Source organism: Bufo gargarizans, chromosome 1 (genome assembly GCF_014858855.1).
Source record: "Bufo gargarizans isolate SCDJY-AF-19 chromosome 1, ASM1485885v1, whole genome shotgun sequence".
NCBI lineage: Eukaryota > Metazoa > Chordata > Amphibia > Anura > Bufonidae > Bufo > Bufo gargarizans.
In genome coordinates, this window is record NC_058080.1 from 234,412,351 (window position 1) to 234,428,443 (window position 16,093).

The following is a 16,093-nucleotide window of genomic DNA, read 5'->3' on the forward strand; positions in this document are numbered from 1 at the left end:
ATTCCTGGATCTCCGATGTAAAGAATAATCCCATAGTGTTTATGTTCAGGTCTGAAACAAACCGATTGAAGTCCTCAACACTCCCAGACCATAAAATCAAAACATCATCGATGAAGCGTAACCACAAATTAATGTGGTCAGCCCATCTCTGATTATCCGCGAACACAACTTCACGTTCCCACCAGCCCAGGTAGAGATTGGCGAAGGTCGGGGCACAGGGGCTCCCCATCGCCACTCCCCTGAGCTGGTGGTACATGCGATGGTCAAAAATGAAACAATTGTGCTCAAGGATAAATTTCATTAGTTCAAGGATAAACTCGTTATGCTGCCAGCAATGGGTGCCACGTTGACTGAGAAATGAGGCCACAACTCCACACCCCCTATCGTAGGGTATGGAGCTGTACAAGGCCTCGACATCCAGGCTGGCCAGCATAACGTTCTCACCAAGATGTATTCCTTCCAATTTTTTGATCACATCCATAGAATCACGTACATACGAGGATAGGGACACCGCAAATGGTCGTAAAATCCTATCCACGTATGTACTGATTGGATGTGTCAAACTCCCAGTCCCTGACACAATGGGACGTCCCTTTAGGGGGGCAAGTCCCTTGTGCACCTTGGGTAACCCATAAAAACAAGGGGTCTGGGGATGTTTGGGGAACAAAAACTCAAACTCAGACCTACTGATAAGGGCATGATCGTGTGCTGTGTCCAAGAGGTCCTTCAATTGCCTCCTGAACGTCTCAGTTGGATTTGATTCCAGCACGCGGTAACATGATTCGTCACTGAGAATGTTCCCGGTGACGAATCATGTAACCGCGTGCTGGAATCAAATCCAACTGAGACGTTCAGGAGGCAATTGAAGGACCTCTTGGACACAGCACACGATCATGCCCTTATCAGTAGGTCTGAGTTTGAGTTTTTGTTCCCCAAACATCCCCAGACCCCTTGTTTTTATGGGTTACCCAAGGTGCACAAGGGACTTGCCCCCCTAAAGGGACGTCCCATTGTGTCAGGGACTGGGAGTTTGACACATCCAATCAGTACATACGTGGATAGGATTTTACGACCATTTGCGGTGTCCCTATCCTCGTATGTACGTGATTCTATGGATGTGATCAAAAAATTGGAAGGAATACATCTTGGTGAGAACGTTATGCTGGCCAGCCTGGATGTCGAGGCCTTGTACAGCTCCATACCCCACGATAGGGGGTGTGGAGTTGTGGCCTCATTTCTCAGTCAACGTGGCACCCATTGCTGGCAGCATAACGAGTTTATCCTTGAACTAATGAAATTTATCCTTGAGCAATATTGTTTCATTTTTGACCATCGCATGTACCACCAGCTCAGGGGAGTGGCGATGGGGAGCCCCTGTGCCCGACCTTCGCCAATCTCTACCTGGGCTGGTGGGAACGTGAAGTTGTGTTCGCGGATAATCAGAGATGGGCTGACCACATTAATTTGTGGTTACGCTTCATCGATGATGTTTTGATTTTATGGTCTGGGAGTGTTGAGGACTTCAATCGGTTTGTTTCAGACCTGAACATAAACACTATGGGATTATTCTTTACATCGGAGATCCAGGAATCTCAAATCAATTTTCTGGATTTGACCATCTTCAGGGACAGGTTGGGCAACATTGGCACACGACTGTTCCGCAAGGAGACTGCGACAAACAGCCTCCTTAGTTGGGACAGCTGCCACCCCTTGCCCCTGAAGAGGGGAATTCCAAAAGGGCAATACCTTCGGGTAAGCCGCAACTGCTCCAGCATGTCGGATTTCAGAACGGCATCCAGTGATCTACGAACCAGATTTAGGAGTAGGGGGTACCCACAACATGTATTAACTAAGGCGTACCAGCATTCGCTGGCACAAAACCGGGATACCCTTCTTACCCCTAGGTCGGGATCGGTTGGAATGGACCAGTTGCGCATTATAGCCACATATGATGAAGCACACAACACAGTGCGTGAGTTGCTGACAACCTACTGGGGTATTCTTAAATCAGACCCGGACATTGGCGATATGATAGGCGATGTACCTCTAATTACGTACAGACGTGGACGTAGTTTGAGAGATCGCCTGGTCCACAGCTTCTTTCAGGCCCCGACTACATCCACATGGTTGAGCACTAGTCTCAGAGGGACCTTCCGCTGTGGCAGTTGCGTGGCCTGCCCTGCAATCCAGACTGGCGCCACATTTATCTGTAGCGTCACCGAACAGAGGTTCACTATTAGGTCATTTGTTAATTGCAAAACAAGAGGCCTGGTATATTTGGCCACTTGTGTTTGCGGAAAGCAATATGTGGGTAAAACCACAAGAGAATTCCGTAGAAGAGTAGCAGAACATCTAAATGACATCCGCAAAGGGGCTGATACCCCGATTGCTAGACACATATCAACCATGCACAATGGTGATGTGGATGTCATCAAATTTCAGGCTGTGGAGGTGGTCAGAAGATCGCCAAGAGGAGGCGACTTCGACAGGCGCTTATTACAAAAAGAGACACAGTGGATTTACCGCCTGTGTGCGCTCCAGCCCCAGGGATTGAATGAGTATAATTCCTTTGTGTGTTTTCTCTAGATCCCTGGAACTGGAGTGCAACAGGGGAACATTAGGGGTGATGATATACTGCCCACGATCCATGTGTCCTAGTAGGACTGACCACTAATGACCTCATGTTATTGGGTGAGCACAACATGTGATCACCTAGGCCACTGATGGGGCCAGGAGACAGTAGGGGTATGGTAGTATAATCATGGGTTGTGGATTACCTATACCACATCATACCAAACACCGCCCCTGCAATCTATGAAGGGATCGCTATGTACATCCGCCTGATCACAGTATCACCATCTAGTAACAATGCTGCAGGGTCCTCTGTGATCCTGTTGTCCTGTCTCTACAACTACCGATTGATGTCCTCAATAAAATAAAATAAAATAAAATATAATGTAGTCTATACCACTTTATGATCCGCGTCCCGATCGGTGCTGTACATACGTCGCCGTTTTAATAAGTCGCCGTATACATCAACTCTAATTCTAATGTAGAATGTCATGACATTCATCTGGGCCGGTCTCATAGAGGGGGCGGCACAATGGGGGTGGGACGGATGATGCGGCGATGCCGCGCCTCCTGTATCCTCATTGGCCGTTCTGTAGGCGTGGCTCAGCAGAGGGGAGGAGGACTCTCCTCATATTCTGTGCACCTGAGCGGCCGCGTTCGGCCACCTCGTACTTACAGCTGCAGTCTCTGTAACGGAGGCTCAGCAGCTTTGAATATTTCTCCTGATAACCACAGATACACGCTCCTGACGAGCCTTATGGCGAAACGCGTCGAGTGTGGTGTGGGGATGAAATAATGTTCATATGTATCTGCATTGCGCTCACACTGCAGTTGAGGTCTGCGGCTCTCAGCCCTCTGCAGGTAGATGAGCAACGGCAATTCAGTTTTTTTCTGTTCCACCCAGCTTTAGCTTAGATCCATTGATTCGTGTTTGCAGGGCCGATTCTCAGACACCCGTTTCATATGAACGGATGGTTTCAATTGAGATCGGCTTTTGCAGGCAGATGTTTATCACTGGATTAGTCTATGAATAATTTTAGTCCAGGGATCCAACAGCTGGCAGTGGTTCAGAGCACCTCGACCGCGCCATAGTGCCTAACTTCTGTGGTATTGATTTAGCACGGCCCCATGGCCCTATGCTTCAACCAGCAGTACAGCAATGGATCCATGTACACACCTCTTTTCATAGGGGATATACTGTGCCACCCCATATGCCATTGTACGCTATTATCGCCACACTCATCCAACCTGAGGCAGTTTAAATACCCCCCTTATCGTCTACATTATGCTGCCAATACCATTTGCCAGTTTTGGTCGCGGCCGACCTACTGCGCATGCGCGCAAGCGCCGCTGCCGCAGTGACGTCACTCGCCTGCGTGCGGTGACGTCATGCGTGCGACGGAGCCGGACGCCTTGACGCAGGACACCCGCCCGTCCTGGCGGCTTCCTTTAAAAGAGGGACAAACGCAGTACTTGTCAGCGCATCCTACAGGCAATATGCGAGACAAGACTAAGGTAAATACGAGACCCATTACCGCCGTCCTGCCCGCACCCTTGATACTCTATATATTACTGGCACTCGTAGACAGATGTATGCAAGATATCCGGACTATAACTCTGTTGATTCATGTATTGATGTATACTTGCCTCTATCTGTATGTGTTTATCCTCTCCATCTCCTGCCATCCTGTTACTGATAAATGCTATAACCTACACCCTACAGGCCACGCCACCCTTGAGACGCTCTGTTGACCTGCACTACTCTGCATCTGTCTGCTAGCTCACAAAACCTCGCTAAGCCTCTAGATATCCCGGCTGCTGCTGATTGTTTCACCGTTACTCACTGATGCATATAGCTATATTAGTATACATATGTACACTTGTTCTCTATGTAACTCCACTGTTGATGACGCCACTATAGTGGATATTGCTATGCCTTACAATGTCTTACCCATCCTCTGTGTCTCCATATACTAGACACTGACATTATTTTGATGTAAATAGTATGAATTGAATAGTATGAATTGACTATGTATTTATTTATCATGTATAAATACCCTGATGCATTGCATTGTATTTACCTTATTCCAGGCCGTGATCAAGGTCCCATATTAGGACCGAAACGTTGGCCAGTCTGTACATATCTCATTCCTGGATGCTGATCAAAATGAAATGATAAATGATAATACGAAAGGAAATGAAAATATGAAAATATAAATTTTCAAAATCACTGAAACGAGTGCCGTGGTTTCCTTTCTCTATATTACCTCAAGTACCATTGAGCACCGTACCACACAACACCAGAGGAGTGCCGTCCAACCTAAACTATATCAAGTATAGAAGTCCAGGCAGGAAGCTCTATATCTGGCAACCAGAGAAGTGGGGAGAGGGGAATATAAGGAGGTTGGGAGTGACAGACCAGAAACAGCTGAGGAGAAGGAGCTACGGATCCCTGAGTGAGCCAAAAAGGGTTGCAAAGCAAACCCAGAAGGCTACCATAAAGAAACAGCCCTATCTTTCTACATAGAGCGCGCAGCCAACCGCTGCGATTTCCTGACCCCGGGTATAACGGAGTCAGGCGTGGTTCTTGACACCCTCGTGACACATATTGTGAGGCTTAGATAATAGAAACTTCCCAAAAATGACCCCATTCTAGAAACTACACCCCTCAAGCTATTCAAAACAGTTTTTTCAAACTTTATTAACCCTTTAGGTCTTCCACAAGAGTTAATGGCAGATTGAGAAACAATTTCGAAATTTAAATTTTTTGGAAAATTTTCCAATATAATCAATTTTTTCCAGGAGTAAAACAAGGGTTAACTGCCAAACAAAACTCAATATGGGTTGCCCTGATTCTGTAGTTTGCAAAAACACCCCATATGTGGTCGTAAATTACTGTTTGGCCGAACGGGAGCACATAGAAGGAGGGGAACACCATATGGGTTTTGGAAGGCAGATTTTGCAGGACTGGTTTTGTTTATACCATGTCCCATTTGAAGCCCCCTGTTGCACCCCTAGAATTGAAATTTCAAAAAAGTGACTCCATCTAAGAAAGTACACCCCTCAAGGTATTCAAAACTGGGTTTACAAACTTTGTTAACCCTTTAGGTGTTCCACAAGAGTTAATGGCAAATGGAGAAACAATTTTGAAATTTCTATTTTTTTTGAAAAGTTTCCATTTTAACCCTTACTTTATTACTGGAAAAAATGGGTTAGCAGCCAAACAAAATTCAAAATGGGTTGCCCTGATTCTGTAGTTTGCAGAAACACCCCATATGTGGTCGTAAACTACTATTTGTCTAAACGGCAGGACATAGAAGAAGGGGAACGTCATATGGTTTTTGGAAGGCAGTTTTTGCTGGACTGGTTTATTTACACCATGTACCCTTTCAAGCCCCCTGATGCACCCCTAGAGTAGAAACTCCATAAAAGTGACCCCATCTAGAAAACTACGGGATAAGGTGGTTATTGTTTTGGGACTATTTTAGGGGTAAATATGATTTTTGGTTGCTCTATATTACTATTTTTTGAGACAATGTAACAACAAAAAAATTAAATTCTAAAATTGTTTCTACATTCGCTATTTAGTTTTGTGGAACACCTAAAGGGTTAACATAGTTTGTAAAGTCACTTTTGAATACCTTGAGGGGTGTAGTTTCTTAGATGGGGTCACTTTTTTGGAGTTTCTAGTCTAGGCTACATCAGGGGGGGCTTCTAATGGGACATGGTGTCAAAATAAAACTGTCCATCAAAATCTGCCTTCCAGAAACCGTATGGAGTTCCCTTCGTTCTATGCCCTGCCGTGCGGCTATATAGCCATTTACGACCACATATGGGGTGTTTCTGCAAACTACAGAATCAGGGCAATAAATATTGGGTTTTGTTTGGCTGTTAACCCTTGGTTTATTACCGGCAAAATGGATTCAAATTGAAATTTTGCCCAAAAATGGGTGTTTTGGCACCGTTTTTATTTTATATTTTTAACACCGTTCATCCGAGGCGTTTGGTATTTTATAGCGACGACTTTTACGCATGCGACGATGCCCAATATGTATGGCTCTCAGACTTTGGAGACACTAAGCAGGCACCCTAAAACTGCGGCCCTCCAGATGTTGTAAAACTACAATTCCCACCATGCCCTGCTGATGGCTGTAGGTTGTCTGGGCATGCTGGGAGTTATAGTTTTACAACATCTGGAGGGCCGCAGTTTGAGGATGCCTGCACTAAAACTAATATTTTTGGGGGAAAGAAAAATTGTTTCCGTGTCTCCAAAGTCTGAGAGCCATAGTTTATTATGTTCTCTAGTGGACTGTTGGGGATTATAAAAATGTAGTACTCCATGGAAGTGTGATACTCCCTGAAGCAATCGATAACGCAGAGGCCCGGATCATCGGGGCACGTGTCGCACTGAGTGGTGGTGTCCTTCCGTATCCCCCTCTTGTGACACACTCTGCACTTTTTTTGGGTTCGTCCCTTCTTTCAAGTATGGGGGACCACACCTGGAAAGTGTTGGCCAGGGACGATCCGGGTGCCTCCAGTTCCCGAGGTACTCCGGCCTGCTCTTTCCTGGTCCGAAAAGATCAGGTCCTTGAGGACTGCCTCATAGAACTGGAGGAATGTCCCTATGCTGCCAGCGCTTCGGAATAGTACAAAAGAGTTGTACAAGGCAACCTGCACCAAGTAGACCACAACTTTTTTGTACCGTGCCCGGGTTTTGCGCATGGCGTTATATGGCTTGAGGACTTGATCAGAGAGATCAACTCCTCCCATATACCGATTGTAGTCGACGATACAATCGGGCTTGAGGACCGTTGCCGTGGTACCTCGCACAGAGACTGGGGTGGTGCTGTTACCGTGGATTGTGGACAGCATAAGGACATCCCTCTTGTCCTTATACCTGACCAGCAACAGGTTTCCACTGGTAAGTGCACGGGTCTCACCCCTGGGGATAGGTACCTGGAGGGGGTAGGCAGGGAGGCCGCGTTGATTTTTCCGCACAGTCCCACAAGCGAACGTGGATCTGGCGGCAAGGGACCTGAACAAGGGGATACTGGTATAAAAGTTATCCACGTACAAGTGGTAACCGTTATCCAGCAGTGGGTACATAAGGTCCCACACGAGTTTCCCGCTAACACCCAGAGTGGGGGGACATTCTGGGGGTTGAATACGGGAATCTCGCCCCTCGTACACACGAAATTTGTAAGTGTACCCTGAGGTACTCTCACAAATTTTGTATAGCTTCACGCCATACCTCGTCCGCTTTGTGGGAATATATTGGCGGAAACTGAGTCTCCCCTTGAACGCAACGAGAGACTCATCAACCGCGACCTCCCTTCCAGGTACGTAGGCCTCCATGAATTTGCCCCCAAAGTGATCGATGACCGGCCGTATCTTATACAGACGGTCATAGGCAGGATCACCTCGGGGTGGACATGCTGCATTATCGGAATAATGCAGACATTTCCGGATGGCCTCAAACCGGGAGCGTGTCATGACCATACTGTACAGTGGGGTCTGGTATAGGACGTCCCCACTCCAGTACAGCCTGACACTGGGTTTTTGGACTAGACCCATATGCAGCACGAGGCCCCAAAATGTCCTCATCTCGGCTGCACTGACCGGCATCCAGCCACCAGGTCTAGACAAAAATGAGCCTGGGTTTTGAGCGACGAACTGGGGGGGCTGGTTGGGGGGGGGGGGGGGCAAGTGGCAGGGGGGGTCTGGGGTCTGATAGATGGATCAAAGAAAGTTTTGAATAAAAGTACTTTTTCTTTTTTTTTTAACTAACTTTTCCCTTCCTTCCCTGCCTAACGGTGCCTCTCCCTCACTGACCCTAACCTACCTGGGTGGCGATGGGTGCAGGAGGGTGATGGATGCCGATTAGGGGGACACAGGAGCTGGTGCTGGACGGTGCTGCCGGGTGCTCGTGCAGAACAGGAAGAGGAGGGGAGAGAGGAGTGCAGGAAGTTTGAATCTCGCGCTTCTCTCCCCTGCACCAATCAGCACCCTGGACAGCAGTGTTCAGCACCAGGGCCAGCACCGCCTTTCCAAATCTTCGGACTGTGATTGGTGGTGTGTAATCACGCCACCGATCGCAGTCTTTTTCCGGTTCATCGGGTCACAGGACACCCGAATAGACCGGAAACGCAGAAAACCGCAGGTCTGAATTGACCTGCGGTTTTCTGCGATCGCCGATACGGGGGGGTCAAATGACCCCCCCCAGCGTTGTTACGGGATGCCGGCTGAATGATTTCAGCCGGCATCCCGTTGCGATTAACCCCCGATTTTAAGTTAAGACGTACCGGTACGTCCTGTGTCCTTAAGGACTCGGGAAATAGGGCGTACCGGTACGTCCTGTGTCCTTAAGGGGTTAAGTGGGTGCACTGCACACAGAGAAAATTGCATTCTATGTCCTGTCTATGTCTACCAATCACCTTCTTCTGGGACTGCCCTGGCTTTGCCTGCACTATTCTGTCTGGAACTCAGGACAGATTCTATGTTGGGATTCTGTCTGTCACACATGCTACTTAACATCTGTACAGGCTGCCCATGTTTTACCTGTTCCTCAGAATCTACAAGGGTTGCCTTCTGTATATGCCAGCTATACTGACGCCTTTGACAAGAAGGAGACTGAGACCTCATCATTGCGATTGTCCTAGCGACCTGATTCCTTGGACTTCTCCTCCACGTGGCCGTGTCTACTCACTGTTCTTGCCTTAGACTCAAACCACGTCAGAGTACATCCAAGAAAGGTTTCATCCAAAAGTGCTCTTCCATGGACCTGCATTGACTACCATAGCCTTGATAAGATTACCACAATAAACAAATACCCTATGCCACTAATTCTTCAAGGCCAGAATGTTTACTAAGCAGGATCTTCAAAGAGTATGCAATCTGATCTTGGTAAACCACATTTAATACTTGTGAAGGTCATCATTAGTACCTTGTCATTTCTTTTAGTTTAAGTAATATTCCTGTGATTTTCCAGTAATTCATAAATTATCTCTTCCATGATCTCCTGTATACCTAATATTGGTCTATCTGGATGCCATCTTAGTCTCCTCACTTGATCTGCCCTCTCAGTGGAGACATGTTCACTCTGTACATTAGCATCTAAGAGAAAACAGACTCAATGCCAAGTTTTAGAAGTGCATCTTTAAAAAAAAATACTTTCTGCCTTTCCTGGGCTACATTATATTGGACTGCAGCTTAGAGGTGGATCCTGAAAAGGTTCCTGGGCTATGCAAACTACTACAGGTAATGCATTGTTCATTTTTCTACCTTAACTGCACCTAGATCTGCCCTTACCTGCCAGGGGGTGAATTGCCAAGGAGTGGACCCCAGAGGCAGAGATAGCCTTCCAGTCCAAATAGGTCTTTTTTTCTCATCTGCATCAATCCTTCATCACCCTGATGTGTCCAAGAAATTATTTTTGGAGATAAACACATCCTTATTTTGGGCAGGAGCAGTGCTAATTTCAGTGGGTACTTTGGGCAAGATGGTAACCTCTGGTTTATTTTTTAAAAGTATTCTCTGTGGCAGAACAGAACTATTCCACTGGTGATAGAGAGTTGGTTGCCATCATGTTGCTCCTGTCCAATTGAGGGATAGTCCTCTTGGCATTTCACTTGTTCATGTGGCCAAGAGGAAGCACCTCCTGCCCTGCTCTCTTCCTGTACTTGTCTCCTCTGGAGTTCCAGCATCTGACTCTACCCATAGTAAGTTTTTTTCAGATTTAGCGAGAGACTAAGGCTTTCGTGCTACAGACCTCTGCTCGAATGCAGAGGGTTGCAGATCATAAGTGCAGATCTCCTCCACAGTTTTCTCCTGGAGATAAAGTCTAGCTTTCCTAAAAAAACATTAGGCTAAGGGTTCCTTCGGATAAGATAGCACCTCACTTCATTGGTCTTTGAGGTGCTGAAGCAAGTGTACCTGGTTTGTTACAAACTATCCTTCCTTGCCTCCTTACACATGATCAACACCTTTCATATGTCTTTTCTCAAACCAGTGCATCGATATTCTAGATCAGTCATCCTCAAACTGCGGCCCTCTAGCTGTTGCAAAACTACAACTCCCAGCATGCCCGAACAGCCTACAGGTATCCGTCTACAGCAAGGCATTGTGGGAGTTGTCGTTTTACAACAGCTGGAGGGCCGCAGTTTGAGGATGCCTGTTCTAGATGGTCTTTTCCTACGTCTCCTCCTGTCAGCACTGAGGGTGTGTACGAGATGAAAGATATTCTGGACATGAAGCAGATCAGAGACAGGACCTTCTTCTTTATTGAATGGAAGTGTTGTGGTCCTGAGGATATATCCTGGTAACCTCTGGAGAACACTGACTACCCAGCCCCACTGAAGACATTCCTGCAAAAGGTCCAATCCAAGGAAGAAAGGGCGTAAGGAGGGGGGGGGGGGTACTGTCATGCTGGTGGCTGGTGGCTTGTGCCAGCTGCCCTCCTTACATTCTGGGCAGACATGGTCATCGGCAAACTCACACTGCTTCTGCTGTCCAGTGGTCAGGTTCCGCTGGCCTTCCTCTACCCTTCAGCAGCAGGTCTGGTCACTAGAGTCCTTTGTCCCCTGCTACAGACCTCATCCTGCGCTTGGCTGCTAGGCCTCTTGGGTCCTCCTGTAGGGCACACGCGCACCCTAATCTTTGACAACTAATGGCTAGAAATCTGTAGATACTTAAGGCACCTTTCGCTAGGGAGAGTTACCTGATTAATTATTGTACAAGATTTTTAGATCCTGCAAAGATGCCCTATTATCTGTGTGTCTGCCTGTGTACTGACTTCTGCCTGATTCCCGGATTCTGACTCTCTGCTGCCTGACCTGACCAATACCTGATCATGGTACAGACTCTGTGCTGTCTACCCTGACCTTCGGACATGTCTCATGGATTTGCACAAACTCTGCCTGCCCTGACCTCAGCCTGTTACTGCTTACCAGTTTGCCTGACATCTTGGTGCAGTACACCAATGTTTCTGACCCCCTTAGGTAACCTGTCAAGCACACTGGGACTACTTCAGGAGATAGTGCTCTAATTTACACAGTGGTTCCATACACACTGATAGTTACACATATAAAGATACCACCCGGGTGCAATCACTCACGTACATACAGCGGTTAAGGTATGAATTATAGGGTACTATAAGATAGTATGAAACAATCTGGAACGATGATGGGAGTCACCCATCGCCCCTGCGGTTTGCTCTAGATGTAAGGAGGGAGACTAGTATCCATGCTAGGTCTTCTTTTTCTCCTCCACATGCTTGCTGGCCTATCAGGCCAATGCGCCATGTTAGTGTCCTAGCAATATGTATATTATTGTGATGATACATTTTGAGATGTAATATGTATATGCAATATGCTCTTCATTTTTTAATATTTGTATATTGTCTTCCCTCTGAGAAAATATAATTATATCTATATAAAATATAAAATGTAAAGACAGGTTTGACATTCTTTATAATAATAGAGTTTTACTTTTTTCCTATTCAACATTTTTGAACGCATTGATCCACAACATCCTAAAACAAATACTATATGTCCAAAGGACTTTAGACATTCTTTATGTTTTATAAAGCTTGTATGATTTTACTTGCATTCAGCTTTTAAATACATTTATGGTGCATTGTAAAGTAACAAATTAAATCATGTGATTCCCATTGTAGGAGTGCATTAGCAGAAGCCATGCATGCCTCAAGACGTTATGTGTGATTGTTACAAGTACATCCGAACATGTCTGACACTTCAAGTACAGCAAGGATCCGTGACAGAGCTGAATGAAAACTTTTTATTGGCAAGAGCAGTACAAACATATAAAATCTGCCAGCTGTCAAGGATGTACTATAAATGGTGATTTTGTTTCACTGCGTTAATGAATTAAAGCAAGATTGAACCAAATCCAATGATAGCATGTTTGGCCTTGCAAAGACAAAAATGAAAGAGTTGAGGATGTTTTCTTTGTTGGCAGTTGTTTTTAGTAAAGTGTTGACTTTTAATAGTTTAGGGTTGGATAGTCTGGTGGTGAAATGTATATTTGCATCCAATTCACACCATAGAGAAATTGATCAATCATTGAGGATGCTTTGTTTTTCCAGACTGAAGAAGATTCCAAGAACACCTTGTGCTACTCGTTCCTGCTGAAGACAGGAGATAAAATATTTGTCCATGCTAAATATTCCTTTAGCGTGCATCACTTTAACATTCAGTACATGAATTCAGTCTTCTGCAAAAACTGTTCTTTCCTGGCATTCTCAATTTGCATTTCTCCTGTGGGGTGTGGGAATGTCTCTGAATACTAAGAGTTTCATTCTGGATTTCCTGGATATTGAAGTGTATTTGGAAATGCATAATTAGAATTGTAAGCAACCTAATCATCACATAAAAAAAAAAAAAAAAAAAAAAGCTGCATGGATGATGAGCTTTTCTAAAAACAAAACAAAAATGTAAATTTTTTTTTTCCTGCCAACAGAAAGCTAAATTATAGCAAAGTCTCCTTCTTTGGTATCATTGATTGCTATTGTTCTTGTTTTATGAATCTAAGATAATACATTAGGTATGATTTTCCTACTTGATGCAGGTCTTTGTTTTACATTTGCATGAGGTGTTACTACTGTACTCAATGCCTAGTTGCTTTTGGAAACAATATACCCCTTTTCATGTCCTCCAAGCATAAAGGTTGTGGATGTAAAAAAAAAAACTAATTTCTTTTGTCTATAGCACCAGAGTTACCTCCTAATGCTTTTTTTTTCCAATCATACCTCAAACAGTGACTTCTATATTGTCCTTACCTACCCCTGAAATGCATGTCATAAGGCTAATTTACAAAAGTGCTCTGTGTCCTGATAGTTATGTGTCTGACACATGTGGGAGCATCTGTAACTGGCAATATTATTGGTAAATACTGTACAATATGTTGCTGGAACAGATGGGGAAATCTATGACTGGTATGGTATAGAGGCATCTAAGTCTGTCACATACTGTATGTATGGGAGCATTTGTGTTTGTCACTTATAGTCATTAGTGATGGATGAACATCGACCAGGACGTTTCGCAAACACGAATGCGATTTCACGATCAAATGTTCGCAAACCGCGAGTTCGCGGCGGGCCCCATTGACTTTAATGGCAGGCGAACCTGAAAAACCTTCAGGTCATATTTGCAGCCACCAAATACTTACTAGAAGTGCACAAATAGTCCCAGAACATGGATAGTGACATACCAGAGGGGCATCATTGGCAAAAATTCCCACAAAAATTATGTATTTTAATCAGGGGCCATTTTTATGCGTCTTAAAGGGAAACTCTCAAAAATCTGCCCTGCTGGAGCCTAGAATTTTTTTATTTTAGGCCAGGGGAGTACAGGCTCCAAAATTTAGGCATTCACCTAACAGAAAAGAACTTGTGATGATGTGGCTGGAGGTACATTAGGTGGTCACTGAATAAAAATTTTACTGTAGACCAGTACAGGTCCCAAAAATTAGGTATTCACCTGACAGAAAAGAACTTGTGATGATGTGGCTGATGGTACATTAATCGGTCACTGGATACAAATTTTACTGTAGGCCAGTACAGGCCCCAAAAATCAGGCATTCACCTGACAGAAAAGAACTTGTGATTCTGTGGCTGGAGGTACATTAGGCGGTCACTGGATACAAATTTTACTGTCGGCCAGTACAGGCCCAGAAATTTGGCATTCACCTGACAGAAAATGCCTTTTATGCCGCTGTATATACATAAGACAAGGATCATTCTTTGTTCTGGGTGTGGCAGATATGTGTGGCCTGGCATGAGGAAATTCGATTACATGTGGTCGTCACAGGTATTGAATTCCTCCGAGATCCATGCCTCATTAATTTTTAGAAATGTGAGGTAGTCCACACTGTCGTGAGCTAGGCGAGGGCACTTATCGGTCACGATCCCCCCTGCTGCGCTTAACGTCCATTCGGACAGGACTCTCAACGAGGGGCAAGCCAAGAGTTCCATGGCAAATTCCAGCTCTGGGCACAGGTCAAGCCTGTACACCCAGTAGTCCAGGGGTTCCTCGCTTCTCAGAGCGTCCACATTGGCCGTTAACCCGATATAGTTGGACGCCTGTCAGTCTAGGCACTCCCTGAGGCTGAATCCGGAGGGCGGCTGACGATGGGTTAGCTGCAAGAATGATCTTATATCCGAAGTGACCAACACATCTACAAACCGCCCTTTTCTTGCAGGCGCGGTAGGATTGGTACTCACACCTGTTTTTCTGTGGGTGGAAATTCCTCTGCCAGTGCCTGCAACAGAAAAATGCTGCATCTCTCGCCGCAAGGCCTGAAAAATTCTGCCAGCCCTCTGTGATGCTGGTAACATGTCCGCCATTTTGTGTTTGTATCAGGGGCCTAAGTACGTTTCCACCCAGTACTGGTCCTTTATGCTTTTTAAACGAGGTCCCTCTTCAAACACTCAAGCATAAAGGCCCCCATTTGCACTAAATTGCAAGCAGTGGAGCACCCTAGCTGCTGCTCATTGCCCAGGAGAATGTCATCCTCAGTCTCCTCCCTCCAGCCACCGACAACACCAGGGATCCCAAAAGTTAAAAGACCCCGTCGAAGACTGCTCTTCTTGCTTCTCCTCCTCCCCCCAGCCACCATCCTCCTCTGACTCCTCTTCAGACTCCTGCTGACTAGTGATGTCCCGAACTATTCGCCGGCGAGCAGTTCACGGCGAACATGGCTTGTTCGCATTCGCCGCGGCGGGCGAACATATGCGATGTTCGGTCCGCCCCCTATACATCATCATTGAGCAAACTTTGACCCTGTACCTCACAGTCAGCAGACACATTCCAGCCAATCTGCAGCAGACCCTACCTCCCAGACACTCCCACCTCCTGGACAGCATCCATTTTTCGGAAGCTGCATTCTTAGTGAGAAGAGGGACAGTGTAGCTGCTGCTGATTTAATAGGGAAATCGATAGCTAGGGCAGTGTTCTGTGTCCACAGACTCATCTGCTGTAAGGACAGCATCCTGACAGCACCCCAAAAAGACCTTTTTAGGGCTGGTACATCAGTCTGCTTTTTTTTTTATATTTATATATTTGTGGTCGGATCGGCTATCAGAAAGGTGAACCTAACCTATCTAATCCTATCTACAACAAGCAGTAGAGTTATGCCATAACTGCTGTGGTAGGGCAGCCTAAAGGGGGCCACCCTAATGAGAAGTGACTGTAAGAAGGTGTGGGTGGGTGGGTGAAATCAGCTCAATCAGTATTAGCCTGGGCCCACAGGTGCCTGTAAATAGCCTAGTAATCAGCCATCATGGCCCACATTAGCCTTGTAATCAGCCTCCCCTCCCACAAATGCAGCAATACATTGCTTAATACTTGTGGTCGGATCGGCTATCAGAAAGGTGAACCTAACCTATCTAACCCTATCTACAACAAGCAGTAGAGTTATGCCATAACTGCTGTGGTAGGGCAGCCTAAAGGGGCCAAAAAGAGCAGACCTTAGTTTAGAGTAATATATACATACCGTTATGACACCA